Source organism: Bombina bombina, chromosome 5 (genome assembly GCF_027579735.1).
Source record: "Bombina bombina isolate aBomBom1 chromosome 5, aBomBom1.pri, whole genome shotgun sequence".
NCBI classification, from domain to species: domain Eukaryota; kingdom Metazoa; phylum Chordata; class Amphibia; order Anura; family Bombinatoridae; genus Bombina; species Bombina bombina.
In genome coordinates, this window is record NC_069503.1 from 1094076503 (window position 1) to 1094093405 (window position 16903).

Below are 16903 nucleotides of genomic sequence, written 5' to 3' on the forward strand. Positions count from 1 at the left end.
ACTGCGAAACACGCACAAAGGGCCAGATTACAAGTGGTGTGCACATTTTTTTTTTCACTCACCCCAAACTTTACAAGAAGTAAGCTTTTAATGCGGGCAGGTTGGCACAGGTATTACAAGTCAAAAGTTAAAAGATGCAAAACCAGATGCAAGCTAACTATATAGAAATACCTAACTCTTATCACTAACCCACTAGTGCTAATCCGACACGCATTGTACTAACACAGCTAAACCCGAAAGTATTCATTACATGTTTTAAATTTTATATTTCTATTTATATATCTGATTACTTTATATATGTATATATATATACAGGTATAGGTGTATATATACATATATATAGAAATATCTATTAAGAAATACAAATAGCATTTTCTTCTAAGTGAAGAACATATGAATATAAAATATTTCCAGTGAAAAACAGTAAAACATATATAAAAATATTGAACTATCAGTTTCGGAGATTCTCTTTTCTAGACAATCATTACCAATTTGTCGCTCTTCCATTTGGCCTAGCGACAGCTCCAAGAATCTTTTCAAAGGTTTTGAATGCCCTACTCTCTGTATTCAGAGAACGGGGTATTGTGGTGTTTTCTTATTTGGAAGATATACTGGGACTAGCTCAGTCTTTACATTCTGCAGAATCTAAAACAAATCAACTAGTGTTGTTTCTTCAAAGACATGGTTGGAGGATCAATTTACCAAAAAGTTCTTTGATTCCTCAGACAAGGGTCACCTTTTTAGGTTTCCAGATAGATTCAGTGTCCATGACTCTGTCTCTAATAGACAAGAGACAATTAAAATTGTTTTCAGCTTGTCAGAACCAATCAGTCTCAATCATTCCCTTCAGTAGCTATGTGCATGGACGTTTTAGGTCTCATGACTGCAGCATCGGACATGATCCCCTTTGCTCGTTTTCATATGAGACCTCTCCAGCTTTGTATGCTGAGCCAATGGTGCAGGGATTATACAAAGATATTACAATTAATATCCTTAAATCCCAATGTTTGACTCTCTCTGACTTGGTGGTTAGATCACAATCGTATAGTACATGGGACCTCTTTTATTCATCCAACCTGGACTGTGATCACAACAGATGCACGTCTTTCAGGTTGGGGAGCTTTCTGGGGATCTCTGACACCACAAGGGTTTTGCACAAAATTGGAAATCTCAAGAGGCGAGGTTACCAATCAATATTTTAGAACTCTGTGCTATTTTCAGGGCTCTTCAGAACCGTTCATTTGTTTTCAGACAGACAATATCACAACTGTGGCATATGTCAATCATCAGGGTGGGACTCACAGTCCCCAAGCTATGAAAGAAGTATCTCAGATACTTGCTTAGGTGGAATCCAGCTCCTGTCTAATTTCTGCGGTTCATATCCCAGGTATAGACCATTGCAAAGCGGATTATCTCAGCCGTCAGACTTTACATCCGGGGGAGTGGTTGCTCCATCCAGATGTGTTTTCTCAGACTGTTCAGATGTGGGGTCTTCCAGAAATAGATCTGATGGCTTCCCATCTAAACAAGAAACTACCCAGGTACCTGTCCAGGTCCCGGGATCCTCAGGCGGAAGCGGTGGATGCGTTAACAGTTCCTTGATGTTACCAACCTGCTTATATTTTCCCGCCTCTAGTTCTTCTTCCAAGAGTGATCTCCAAAATCATCATGGAACAATCGTTTGTGTTACTGGTAGCTCCAGCATGGCCTCACAGGTTTTGGTATGCGGATCTTGTTCGGATTTCCAGTTGCCAACGTTGGCCACTTCAATTAACGCCAGACCTTCTGTCTCAAGGTCCATTTTCCATCAGGATCTCAAATCATTAAATTTGACGGTATGGAAATTGAACCCCCAGTGCTTAGTCATAGAGGTTTCTCTGACTCAGTGAATAATACTATGTTACAGGCTCGTAAATCTGTTTCTAGGAAGATTTATTATCGAGTTTGGAAGACTTATATTTCATGGTGTTCTTCTCATAAATTCTCCTGGCATTCTTTTAGAATTCCTAGAATTTTACAGTCTCTACAGGATGGTTTGGATAAGGGTTTGTCTGCATGTTCCGTGAAGGGACAAATCTCTGCTCTTTCTGTCTTATTTCACAGAAAGATTGCTAAGCTTCCTGATATTCACTGTTTTGTACAGGCTTTGGTCCGTATCGAGCCTGTCATTAAGTCAATCTCTCCTCCTTGGAGTCTTAATTTGGTTTTGAAGGCTTTATATGCTCTTCCGTTTGAGCCTATGAGGCCTGTTTATCAAGCCGTCAACCGCAAATACACTGGAATTCCTCAGCGTAATTGTGGAGAGCCTGATTCCCCTTATTATCAAAGCCTATAGTCTGGCAAAAGTTGAAATTTGCGACGTAACATACGATCCGCCGGTCTCTGTCTGACACAGATCGATGCTTACATCATTACAGAAGTTCCGAATACAAATTTGGCACTATCTGACTACTTTTGCTAGTTATCAAATACCTAACAGGTCTGCTTGCCACTATTCCGGCCCAGCATACCTAGTTTTCAATCCGCCGCCCTGGAGGCCGCGGATGCCATAGGAATTAATGGAAGACTGAAAGCAGTGAAAGCTTATGTTCACTGTTGCCTGATATCCCATTGATTCTTATGGGAGAATAAAAGTTATGTTTACACCTAACACCCTAACATGTTCCCCGAGTCTAAACACCCCTAATCTGCCGCCTCCTACATCGTCGTCACCTACATAAAATATATGAACCCCTATCACACTGCTCCCGGAGCCCGCCGCAACCTAGATATTGTTATTAACCCCCATCCCGCCACTCCCCGACACCGCCGCAACTAAATAAATATATTAAACCTTTTCCCGCCACTCCTTGAGCCCGCCGCCACCTACATAATGTTATTAACCCCTATTCCGTCACTCCCGGACCCCACTGCAACTAAATAAATGTATTAAAACCTAAACCCCTGGCCTCCCACATCACTACCACTTACTAAATCTATTAACCCCTAAACCTAACAACCCGCTAACTTTATATTAAAATTACCTCATCCCTATCATATAATAAATTTAAACTTACCTTTAGATTTAAATTAAACTATATTAAACTATTAATTAACCTACCCTAACTATTATACTAAATTACATTAAATTACATTAAACTACCAATTAAATTAACTATATTATATATTATATTATATATTTAAAAACCTAACCCTACTCAAATAATTTAAATCTACTATTAAAAAATACTAAGTTACAAAAAACTAACAACTAAGTTACACAAAATAAAAAATAAATGATCAAATATTTAAACTAATTACACCTAATCTAAGAGCCCTATGAAAATAAAAAAGCCCCCCCAAAATAAAATAAAAAACCCTAGCCTACAATAAACTACCAATGGCCATTAAAAGGGCCTTTTACAGGGCATTGCCCCAAAGAAATCAGCTCTTTTACCTGTAAAAAAAAAAATACAAACACCCCCCTAACAGTAAAACCCACCACCCACACAACCAACCCCCAAATAAAAACCTAATCCATGGATTTTATTTTTAGCTTAGGGTTTTGGCAAAGAAAAAGAGCTAAATGCCCTTTTAAGGGCAATGCCCATCCACATGCCCTTTTCAGGGCAATGGGGAGCTTAGGTTTTTTAGATTAGGTTTTTATTTGAGGGGGTTGGTTGTGTGGGTGGTGGGTATTACTGTTGGGGGGTATTTGTATATTTTTTTACAGGTTAAAGAGCTGATTTCTTTGGGGCTATGCCTTGCAAAAGGCCCTTTTAATGGCCATTGGTAGTTTATTGTAGGCTAGTTTTTTTTTTTATTTTGACGTTTTTTTTTTATTTAGGTGTAATTAGTTTAAATATTTGATAATTTATTTTTTATTTCGTGTAATTTAGTGTTTATTTTTTAGTAACTTAGGCCTAGATTTAGAGTTTTGTCGGTAACGACCCGCGTAGCTAACGCTGGCTTTTTTCTGGCCGCACCATAAAAATAACTCTGGTATAGAGAGTCCACAAAAAGGCTGCGTTAGGCTCTAAAAAAGGAGCGTAGAGCATTTTTAACGCAGCTTCAACTCTCGATACCAGAGTTGCTTACGCAAGCGGCCAGCCTCAAAAACGTGCTCATGCACGATTCCCCCATAGGAAACAATGGGGCTGTTTGAGCTGAAAAAAACCCTAACACCTGCAAAAAAGCCGCGTTTAGCTCCTAACGCAGCCCCATTGTTTGCTATGGGGAAACACTTCCTACGTCTGCACCTAACACCCTAACATGTACCCCGAGTCTAAACACCCCTAGCCTTACACTTATTAACCCCTAATCTGCCGCCCCCGCTATCGCTGACCCCCTCAACGTCACCTCCACCTGCCTACACTTATTAACCCCTAATCTGCCGAGCGGACCTGAGCACTACTATAATAAAGTTATTAACCCCTAATCCGCATCACTAACCCTATAATAAATAGTATTAACCCCTAATCTGCCCTACCTAACATCGCCAACACCTAACTTCAAACATTAACCCCTAATCTGCCGACCGGAGCTCACCGCTACTATAATAAATGTATTAACCCCTAAAGCTAAGTCTAACCCTAACACTAACACCCCCCTAAATTAAATATAATTTTAATCTAACGAAATTAATTAACTCTTATTAAATAAATTATTCCTATTTAAAGCTAAATACTTACCTGTAAAATAAATCCTAATATAGCTACAATATAAATTATAATTACATTGTAGCTATTTTAGGATTAATATTTATTTTACAGGCAACTTTGTAATTATTTTAACCAGGTACAATAGCTATTAAATAGTTAAGAACTATTTAATAGTTACCTAGTTAAAATAATAACAAAATTACCTGTAAAATAAATCCTAACCTAAGTTACAATTAAACCTAACACTACACTATCAATAAATTAATTAAATAAAATACCTATAATTATCTACAATTAAACCTACCACTACAATATCAATAAATAAATTAAATACAATACCTACAAATAACTACAATGAAATAAACTATCTAAAGTACAAAAAATAAAAAAGAACTAAGTTACAAAAAATAAAAAAATATTTACAAACATAAGAAAAATATTACAACAATTTTAAACTAATTACACCTACTCTAAGCCCCCTAATAAAATAACAAAGACCCCCAAAATAACAAAATGCCCTACCCTATTCTAAATTACTACATTTCAAAGCTCTTTTACCTTACCAGCCCTGAACAGGGCCCTTTGCGGGGCATGCCCCAAGAAATTCAGCTCTTTTGCCTGTAAAAAAAACCATACAATACCCCCCCCCCCAACATTACAACCCACCACCCACATACCCCTAATCTAACCCAAACCCCCCTTAAATAAACCTAACACTAAGCCCCTGAAGATCTTCCTACCTTGTCTTCACCCTACCATGTTCACCGATCCGTCCTGAAGAGCTCCTCCGATGTCCTGATCCAAGCCCAAGCGGGGGGCTGAAGAGGTCCATGATCCGGCTGAAGTCTTCATCCAAGCGGGAGCTGAAGAGGTCCATGATCCGGATGAAGTCTTCATCCAAGCGGGAGCTGAAGAGGTCCATGATCCGGATGAAGTCTTCTATCAACGGCATCTTCAATCTTCTTTCTTCCGGATCCATCTTGCAGACCTCCGACGCGGAACATCCTCTTCTCCCGACGCCTACTAGCCGAATGACGGTTCCTTTAAGGGACGTCATCCAAGATGGCGTCCCTCGAATTCCGATTGGCTGATAGGATTCTATCAGCCAATCGGAATTAAGGTAGGAATATTCTGATTGGCTGATGGAATCAGCCAATCAGAATCAAGTTCAATCCGATTGGCTGATTCGATCAGCCAATCAGATTGATCTTGCATTCTATTGGCTGTTCCGATCAGCCAATAGAATGCGAGCTCAATCTGATTGGCTGATTGGATCAGCCAATCGGATTGATCTTGATTCTGATTGGCTGATTCCATCAGCCAATCAGAATATTCCTACCTTAATTCCGATTGGCTGATAGAATCCTATCAGCCAATCGGAATTCGAGGGACGCCATCTTGGATGACGTCCCTTAAAGGAACCGTCATTCGGCTAGTAGGCGTCGAAAGAAGAGGATGTTCCGCGTTGGAGGTCTGCAAGATGGATCCGGAAGAAAGAAGATTGAAGATGCTGTTGATAGAAGACTTCATCCGGATCATGGACCTCTTCAGCTCCCGCTTGGGTGAAGACTTCATCCGGATCATGGACCTCTTCAGCTCCCGCTTGGATGAAGACTTCATCCGGATCATGGACCTCTTCAGCTCCCGCTTGGATGAAGACTTCAGCCGGATCATGGACCTCTTCAGCCCCCCGCTTGGGCTTGGATCAGGACATCGGAGGAGCTCTTCAGGACGGATCGGTGAACCTGGTAGGGTGAAGACAAGGTAGGATGATCTTCAGGGGCTTAGTGTTAGGTTTATTTAAGGGGGGTTTGGGTTAGATTAGGGGTATGTGGGTGGTGGGTTGTAATGTTGGGGGGGTATTGTATGTTTTTTTTTACAGGCAAAAGAGCTGAATTTCTGGGGGCATTCCCTCGCAAAGGGCCCTGTTCAGGGCTGGTAAGGTAAAAGAGCTTTGAAATGTAGTAATTTAGAATAGGGTAGGGCATTTTGTTATTTTGGGGGTCTTTGATATTTTATTAGGGGGCTTAGAGTAGGTGTAATTAGTTTAAAATTGTTGTAATATTTTTCTTATGTTTGTAAATATTTTTTTATTTTTTGTAACTTAGTTCTTTTTTATTTTTTGTACTTTAGATAGTTTATTTCATTGTAGTTATTTGTAGGTATTGTATTTAATTTATTTATTGATAGTGTAGTGGTAGGTTTAATTGTAGATAATTATAGGTATTTTATTTAATTAATTTATTGATAGTGTAGTGTTAGGTTTAATTGTAACTTAGGTTAGGATTTATTTTACAGGTAAATTTGAAATTATTTTAACTATTTTAGCTATTAAATAGTTCTTAACTATTAAATAGCTATTGTACCTGGTTAAAATAATTACAAAGTTGCCTGTAAAATAAATAGTAATCCTAAAATAGCTACAATGTAATTATTCGTTTTATTGTAGCTATATTAGGATTTATTTTACAGGTAAGTATTTATCTTTAAATAGGAATAATTTATTTAATAAGAGTTAATTAATTTCGTTAGATTAAAATTATATTTAATTTAGGGGGGTGTAAGTGTTAGGGTTAGACTTAGCTTTAGGAGTTAATACATTTATTAGAATAGCAGTGAGCTCCGGTCGGCAGATTAGGGGTTAATAATTGAAGTTAGGTGTTGGCGATGTTAGGGAGGGCAGATTAGGGGTTAATACTATTTATTATAGGGTTAGTGAGGCGGATTAGGGGTTAATAAGTTTATTATAGTAGCGGTGTGGTCCGCTCGGCAGATTAGGGGTTAATAAGTGTAGGCAGGTGGAGGCGACGTTGTGGGGGGCAGATTAGGGGTTAATAAATATAATATAGGGGTCAGCGGTGTTAGGGGCAGCAGATTAGGGGTACATAGCTATAATGTAGGTGGCGGCGCTTTGCGGTCGGCAGATTAGGGGTTAATTATTGTAGGTAGCTGGCGGCGACGTTGTGGGGGGCAGATTAGGGGTTAATAAATATAATACAGGGGTCGGCGGTGTTAGGGGCAGCAGATTAGGGGTACATAAGTATAACGTAGGTGGTGGTCGGCAGATTAGGGGTTAAAAAAATTTAATCGAGTGGCGGCGATGTGGGGGGGGCCTCAGTTTAGGGGTACAAAGGTAGTTTATGGGTGTTAGTGTACTTTAGAGTACAGTAGTTAAGAGCTTTATGAACCGGCGTTAGCCCAGAAAACTCTTAACTACTGACTTTAGATGTCTAACGCTCACTTCAGCCACGACTCTAAATACCGGAGTTAGAAAGATCCCATTGAAAAGATATGATACGCAATTGACGTAAGGGGATCTGCGGTATGGAAAAGTCGCGGCTGAAAAGTGAGCATTAGACCCTATTTTGAGTGACTCCAAATACCGGAGTTAGCCTAAAACCAGCGTTAGGAGCCTCTAACGCTGGTTTTCACGGCTAACGCCAAACTCCAAATCTAGGCCTTAGTGTTTGTTATTTTGTGTAACTTAGTTGTTGGTTTTTTGTAACTTTGTTATTTTTAATAGTAGATTTAAATTATTTGAGTAGGGTTAGGTTTTTAACTATGTCATTTAGTTAATTTAATTTGTAGTTTAATGTAATTTTAGTACAACAGTTAGGGTAGGTTAATGAATAGTTAAATATAGTTTAATGTAATTTTAGTATAATAGTTAGGGTAGGTTAATTAATAGTTTAATATAGTTTAATGTAATTTTATTATAACAGTTATGGTAGGTTAATTAATAGTTTAATATAGTTTAATGTAATTTTAGTATAATAGTTAGGGTAGGTTAATTAATAGTTTAATATAGTTTAATGTAATTTTAGTATAACAGTTAGGGTAGGTTAATTAATAGTTTAATATAGTTTAATTTAAATCTAAAGGTAAGTTTAAATTTATTATAAGATAGGGATGAGGAATTTTAATATAAAGTTAGCGGGTTGTTAGGTTTAGGGGTTAATAGGTTAGTTTAGTTTATGGCGATGTTTGGCGCTGGTGGTTTAGGGTTTAATAGGTTTAGTTAGTGTCGGCGATGTCTGGGAACGGCGGTTTAGGGGTTAATAGGTTTAGTTAGTGTTGGTGATGTGGGAGGCCAGGGGTTTAGGGGTTAATACATTTATTTAGTTGCGGGGGGCTCAGGGAGCGGCAGGATAGGGGTTAATATATTTAGTTAGTTGCGGCAGTGTCGGGGAGCGGCGGAATAGGGGTTAATAAGTTTATTAGAGTTGCAGTGGGTTCCGGGAGCAGCAGGATAGGGGTTAATAACTTTATTTAGACATATATGCCTCTTGTCATTGGTTTACCGATAAGTTCAGCTAGCTCCCAGTAGTGCATTGCTGCTCATTCAACAAAGGATACCAAGAAAATGCAGCAAAATTGATAACATAAGTAAATTTGAAAGTTGTTTAAAAATGTATGCTTTATCTGAAGAATAATAATAAAAAAAATGTGCTTCATGTCTCTTTAAATCAAAGCAAACCTAAATCCAAACAGATTGTGTAAACAAAAAGCTTTCTTGTTGTCTTGCCAAATTAGCACTACCCCAGTAAGAGTGGATGATTTTTAAAACCTGTTTTATTCTGTCAGTTCTGAGCATGAGTAAATCTGACTCCCTGTTATCTAATCTAGTCACTTTATAGTAAACCAGCCTAGAAGTTTTATGACATCAGGCTAAGATAAACCTTACACAATATTGTATTATATTGTATTATATCAACCATTCACATTATACCAATGAGGTTGAAAGAAGACAGAGGTTTATCAAGTTCATCCTATACAGATCCTACCTGATTAACAATTAAATATACATTATTACAATTAGAAAGCCTACCCATTTAAAGGGATATGACACCCACATTTTTTATTTTGTGATTCAGCTAGAGCAGGCAATTTTAAGCAACTTTCTAATTTGCTTCTATTATCATTTTTTCTTCGTTCTCTTGGTATTTGAAAAGCAGGATTCCTTTTAACACAAGCAGGCATATCCCTGAATTCTGTTTCAGAGTTCAGGGATATGAATAGCACTTCCACCAACTCTGTATATGAGCCTTGAATATATTTATATAAAGTAATAATCAGAAGTGGACTGAGACCAACAAGGGAAAAAATTAGGAAAGGGCCCCCTATGCCGAGGCCCGGACTGGCCATAGGGCAAACCGGGCATATGCCCGGTGGGCAGCCTAGTTCCTTAGCCCCGCCCACTATTACAGCACATACTGAGTGCTCAGTCAGTCCCGCATTGCTTGATTGCTTCCCAGTCCCTGGGCCGCTGCATTGTTCAAGTTTTTTTTTTTCTTCCTATTTCCTCCTTATCATGTGACGTTGGTCGTCTTGCACCTGCATTGCATGAGTGAATTTCTACACTGCAGTCACATGGCTCCAGTTATAAGTTTTTGGCGCACGTGACTACATGAAGTTGTGTCTCTTTCTCTGCGTGAGTTCGGGTGCGGCGCTAAACTGTCTCAAGTGACTGACAGAGGACTCTGTGTGTATGTGGGTAAACTAACTAATCAAATTCTAATCCATTGATTAGCATTCAGAGTATATACCGCACTGGTACCAGTAATCTTTCTTGTGCTACCTTCCACCGACCCGCATCCCTTACCTCTGTCTGTGCAAGGCTCATCTGATTTAGCTCAGGGAACGTAAGTTAACACTAACCGCAATGTTATAGGAAAACCTGTCTATAAATAGTAACCACATATGGTACACTGTACCCTCCCACTGTAGGCTGGTAACTTCTTAGTGCAAGCGGTTTTATCTGTCACAATATTTTATCAATGTCTATACAACTCTCCATTCCTCTTAATTATAAAATAGACAATATTAACTCAAAACAGCATATCATGCGCCAAGCAGGGTGGAGTGGAGGGCGAGGCTGGGCAGTGCTCTGGCCGGTGGCTCACTCATTTTAGATTTTAATTAACCTGGCAGATCCCATGGTCAACTGTGCACTGCACTGACTCTGCAGTATCGGATCCGGCACTAAGTATTAGTATTTGAAGTGAACATGGCTTCTGCTTTGACATCATGTGATATTCCCTGCGTTATTAGGTTCTCTGTGTAGACACAGCTGTAGAATGTTTTGTTCTTAGGCTGCATGTATCTTATAATGCAGTGTTTTTCAACCAGTGTGCTGTGGCACACTAGTGTGCCGTGAGAGATCCTCAGGTGTGCCACGGCAGACTGACAACAGTGTGACATTTTTTAAACTTTGCTTGTTTTTTACTCCCAGTGCAAGGGTAGTTTGTAGGAGGCATGCCATAACAGCACAATACATACAGTATGTGTGTGTGTGTATGTGTATATATATATTAGGCCACAATGTGTGAATTTGTTTTACATTTTGGGATGGTGGTGTGCCACAGGATTTTTTTATGTAAAAAAGTGTGCCACGGCAAAAAAAAGGTTAAAAATCACTGTTATAATGTATTGGGGATATGTGTGTGTGTGTGTGTGTGTCAGAGGGAACTACTACTTAATATTATATATCTGTGTTTAATGCACTGGGGATATGGTGTGTGTGTGTGTCAGAGGGAACTACTACATATTATTATATATCTGTGTATAATGCACTGGGAAAATGGTGTGTGTGTGTGTGTGTGTGTGTCAGAGGGAACTAATACTTAATATTATATATCTGTGTTTAATGCACTGGGGATATGGTGTGTGTGTGTCAGAGGGAACTACTACATATTATTATATATCTGTGTATAATGCACTGGGGTTATGGTGTGTGTGTGTGTGTGTCAGAGGGAACTGCTACATATTATTATATATCTGTGTATAATGCACTGGGGATATGGTGTGTGTGTGTGTCAGAGGGAACTACTACATATTATTATATCAACATGTACTAAGGGATGTAAAAAAGAGAATTTGCAGCGCAAAGAAAAAGACTGTAGGTTACTGGATATGTAAAATACTAAGACCCACTGCTGAAATGTTCTCAAAAGAGTGATTGGAAATTTAGGCCTAGATTTGGAGTTTGGCAGTAGCCGTGAAAACCAGCGTTAGAGGCTCCTAACGCTGGTTTTAGGCTACCGCCGGTATTTGGAGTCAGTCAAAAAAGGGTCTAACGCTCACTTTTCAGCCGCGACTTTTCCATACCGCAGATCCCCTTACGTCAATTGCGTATCCTATCTTTTCAATGGGATCTTTCTAACTCCGGTATTTAGAGTCGTGGCTGAAGTGAGCATTAGAATTCTAACGACAAAACTCCAGCTGCAGAAAAAAGTCAGTAGTTAAGAGCTTTCTGGGCTAACGCCGGTTCATAAAGCTCTTAACTACTGTGCTCTAAAGTACAATAACACCCATAAACTACCTATGTACCCCTAAACCGAGGCCCCCCACATCGCCGACACTCGATTACATTTTTTAACCCCTAATCTGCCGACCGCCACCTACGTTATACTTATGTACCCCTAATCTGCTGCCCCTAATACCGCCGACCCCTATATTATATTTATTAACCCCTAACCTGCCCCCCACAACGTCGCCGCCAGCTACCTACAATAATTAACCCCTAATCTGCTGACCGCAAAGAGCCGCCACCTACATTATAGCTATGTACCCCTAATCTGCTGCCCCTAACACCGCCGACCCCTATATTATATTTATTAACCCCTAATCTGCCCCCCTCAACGTCGCCTCCACCTGCCTACACTTATTAACCCCTAATCTGCTGAGCGGACCGCACAGCTATTATAATAAAGTTATTAACCCCTAATCCGCCTCACTAACCCTATAATAAATAGTATTAACCCCTAATCTGCCCTCCCTAACATCGCCAACACCTAACTTCAAACATTAACCCATAATCTGCCGACTGGAGCTCACCGCTATTCTAATAAATGTATTAACCACTAAAGCTAAGTCTAACCCTAACACTAACACCCCCCTAAGTTAAATATAATTTTAATCTAACGAAATTAATTAACTCTTATTAAATAAATTATTCTTATTTAAAGCTAAATACTTACCTGTAAAGTAAATCCTAATATAGCTACAATATAAATTATAATTATATTATAGCTATTTTAGGATTTATATTTATTTTACAGGTAACTTTGTATTTATTTTAACCAGGTACAATAGCTATTAAATAGTTAAGAACTATTTAATAGCTAAAATAGTTAAAATAATTATAAAATTACCTGTAAAATAAATCCTAACCTAAGTTATAATTAAACCTAACACTACACTATCAATAAATAAATTAAATAAAATACCTACAATTACCTACAATTAAACCTAACACTACACTATCAATAAATGAATTAAATACAATATCTACAAATAAATACAATTAAATAAACTAACTAAAGTACAAAAAATAAAAAAGAACTAAGTTACAAAAAATAAAAAAAATATCTACAAACATTAGTAAAATATTAAAAAAAAAATTAAACTAATTACACCTACTCTAAGCCCCCAAATAAAATAACAAAGCCCCCCAAAATAAAAAAAATGCCCTACCCTATTCTAAATTACTACATTTCAAAGCTCTTTTACCTTACCAGCCCTGAACAGGGCCCTTTGCGTGGCATGCCCCAAGAAATTCAGCTCTTTTGCCTGTAAAAAAACACATACAATACCCCCCCCAACATTACAACCCACCACCCACATACCCCTAATCTAACCCAAACCACCCTTAAATAAACCTAACACTAAGCCCCTGAAGATCTTCCTACCTTATCTTCACCTAACCAGGTATCACCGATCCGTCCTGGCTCCAAAATCTTCATCCAAGTCCAAGCGGGGGCTAGACATCCATCATCCGACGGCTGAAGATGTCCAGAAGAGGGTCCAAAGTCTTCATCCTATCCGGGAAGAAGAGTAGATCCGGACCGGCAACCATCTTCTTCCAAGCGGCATCTTCTATCTTCATCCGATGAGGACCGGCTCCATCTTGAAGACCTCCATCGCGGATCCATCCTTCTTCTCCGACGACTAGACGACGAATGACGGTTCCTTTAAATGACGTCATCCAATATGGCGTCCCTCGAATTCCGATTGGCTGATAGGATTCTATCAGCCAATCGGAATTAAGGTAGGAATATTCTGATTGGCTGATGGAATCAGCCAATCAGAATCAAATTCAATCCGATTGGCTGATCCAATCAGCCAATCAGATTGAGCTTGCATTCTATTGGCTGTTCCGATCGAGGGACGCCATCTTGGATGACGTCATTTAAAGGAAGCGTCATTCATCGTCTAGTCATCGGAGAAGAAGGATGGATCCGCAATGGAGGTCTTCAAGATGGAGCCGGTCCTCATCGGATGAAGATAGAAGATGCCGCTTTGAAGAAGATGGTTGCCGGTCCAGATCTACTCTTCTTCCCGGATAGGATGAAGACTTTGGACCCTCTTCTGGACTTCTTCAGCCGTCGGATGATGGATGTCTAGCCCCCGCTTGGGCTTGGATGAAGATTTTGGAGCCAGGACGGATCGGTGATACCTGGTTAGGTGAAGATAAGGTAGAAAGATCTTCAGGGGCTTAGTGTTAGGTTTATTTAAGGGGGGTTTGGGTTAGATTAGGGGTATGTGGGTGGTGGGTTGTAATGTTGGGGGGGTATTGTATGTGTTTTTTTACAGGCAAAAGAGCTGAATTTCTTGGGGCATGCCCCGCAAAGGGCCCTGTTCAGGGCTGGTAAGGTAAAAGAGCTTTGAACTTTTGTAATTTAGAATAGGGTAGGGCATTTTTTTATTTTGGGGGGCTTTGTTATTTTATTAGGGGGCTTAGAGTAGGTGTAATTAGTCTAAAATTGTTTTAATATTTTTCTAATGTTTGTAGATATTTTTTTTATTTTTTGTAACTTAGTTCTTTTTTATTTTTTGTACTTTAGTTAGTTTATTTAATTGTATTTATTTGTAGATATTGTATTTAATTCATTTATTGATAGTGTAGTGTTAGGTTTAATTGTAGGTAATTGTAGGTATTTTATTTAATTTATTTATTGATAGTGTAGTGTTAGGTTTAATTGTAACTTAGGTTAGAATTTATTTTACAGGTAATTTTGTAATTATTTTAACTATTTTAGCTATTAAATAGTTCTTAACTATTTAATAGCTATTGTACCTGGTTAAAATAAATACAAAGTTACCTGTAAAATAAATATAAATCCTAAAATAGCTATAATATAATTATAATTTATATTGTAGCTATATTAGGATTTATTTTATTAGAATAGCGGTGAGCTCCAGTCGGCAGATTAGGGGTTAATGTTTGAAGTTAGGTGTCGGCGATGTTAGGGAGGGCAGATTAGGGGTTAATACTATTCATTATAGGGTTTGTGAGGCGGATTAGGGGTTAATAACTTTATTATAATAGCGGTGCGGTCCGCTCGGCAGATTAGGGGTTAATAAGTGTAGGCAGGTGGAGGCGACGTTGTGGGGGGCAGATTAGGGGTTAATAAATATAATATAGGGGTGGTCGGTGTTAGGGGCAGCAGATTAGGGGTACATAGGGATAATGTAAGTAGCGGCGGTTTACGGAGCGGCAGATTAGGGGTTAAAAATAATATGCAGGGGTCAGCGATAGCGGGGGCGGCAGAATAGGGGTTAATAAGTGTAAGGTTAGGGGTGTTTAGAATCGGGGTACATGTTAGGGTGTTAGGTGCAGACGTAGGAAGTGTTTCCCCATAGACAACAATGGGGCTGCGTTAGGAGCTGAACACGGCTTTTTTGCAGATGTTAGGTTTTTTTTCAGCTCAAACAGCCCCATTGTTTTCTATGGGGGAATCGTGCACGAGCACGTTTTTAAGGCTGGCCGCGTCAGTAAGCAACTCTGGTATCGAGAGTTGAAGTTGTGTTAAATATGCTATACGCTCCTTTTTTGGAGCCTAACGCAGCCATTCTGTGGACTCTCAATACCAGAGTTATTTTAAAGGTGCGGCCAGAAAAAAGCCAGCGTTAGATACGTGTGTCGTTACCGACAAAACTCTAAATCTAGCCGTTAGATTCTTTAAAATAACACAGACATCTTCATTCACTCTAAATAACTTTATTGGAAGAGAAAAAAAAGGGTAATAGTCCAGCTGGACTAGTACTCACGCACACACACACATACAGTTATAAATTGCTGGAGCTCAGAAAGTGCAATATTCTAGAATGCACCTGTTAATGTTAGTCGTTTGCTCACAAGAGGTATTTATAATACGTGTGTTTATACGAGTGATTGACTCCTGTGGGTAAACAAATATGTGAGCAGCAGTTATAGCACAGTGTGTCTGGTATGTAATTTCACAGAAAAGCACCACAATGTTATATATAATAAATAATATACTTTGTTAATTTGTGTGCTAAAATGTAAGCTAACAAAAATAATCACCAGCATACACCGTGTGTGTATATTGGTAGTTCAGTATCAAACCAACCTAATGGTTACAATGTTTCTTTAGTTTGTGATTAACAAGTTTTCAGGCTGTACTGATTTTTAATTAAAGAACCTAAGTTGGAGCAAGATCGTTAGTAGCTCTAAAGTACGATGTGTACCTTTAAGGTCAGAGAAAGTTGTCAGCTGTATGTTGGCGCAATTAATATCCCCAATGTTTTTGTCTGTGTATGCCTCTTTGTTGCAATAGTTATAATTGTTATAATACGCTTTATGCTTAATAGTATACTTAAACAATGTTATATTCATATATAAGCTAAAGCCATGAGTATTATGTTAATGCAACACACCAAGATATCTATTGAGGAAATCAATGCTCTGTTTTTACGCCAAAAAATATACACCGCTGAATGCGGTTTTAAAATCTCTATGTGCCGCAGATACCTCTGACTGTTCCCTTATGCCATAAAGAGAAAGATACAAATAAACACTTAAGTTCAGCTAAGCTGTATAATAAGCCACCAAGTTAACCAACACTTAAGTTCAGCTAAGCTGTATAATAAGCCACCACGTTAACTAACACTTAAGTTCAGCTAAGCTGTATAATAAGCCCCCAAGTTAACCAACACTTAAGTTCAGCTAAGCTGTATAATAAGCCACCATGTTAACCATCAGAGGGAACTACTACATATTATTATATATCTGTGTATAATGCACTGGGGATATGGTGTGCGTGTGTGTGTGTGTCAGAGGGAACTACTACTTAATATTATATATCTGTGTATAATGCACTGAGTATATGGTGTGTGTGTGTGTGTGTGTGTGTCAGAGGGAACTACTACTTAATATTATATATCTGTGTTTAATGCACTGGGTATATGGTGTGTGTGTGTGTGTGTCAGAGGGAACTACTACATATTATTATATATCT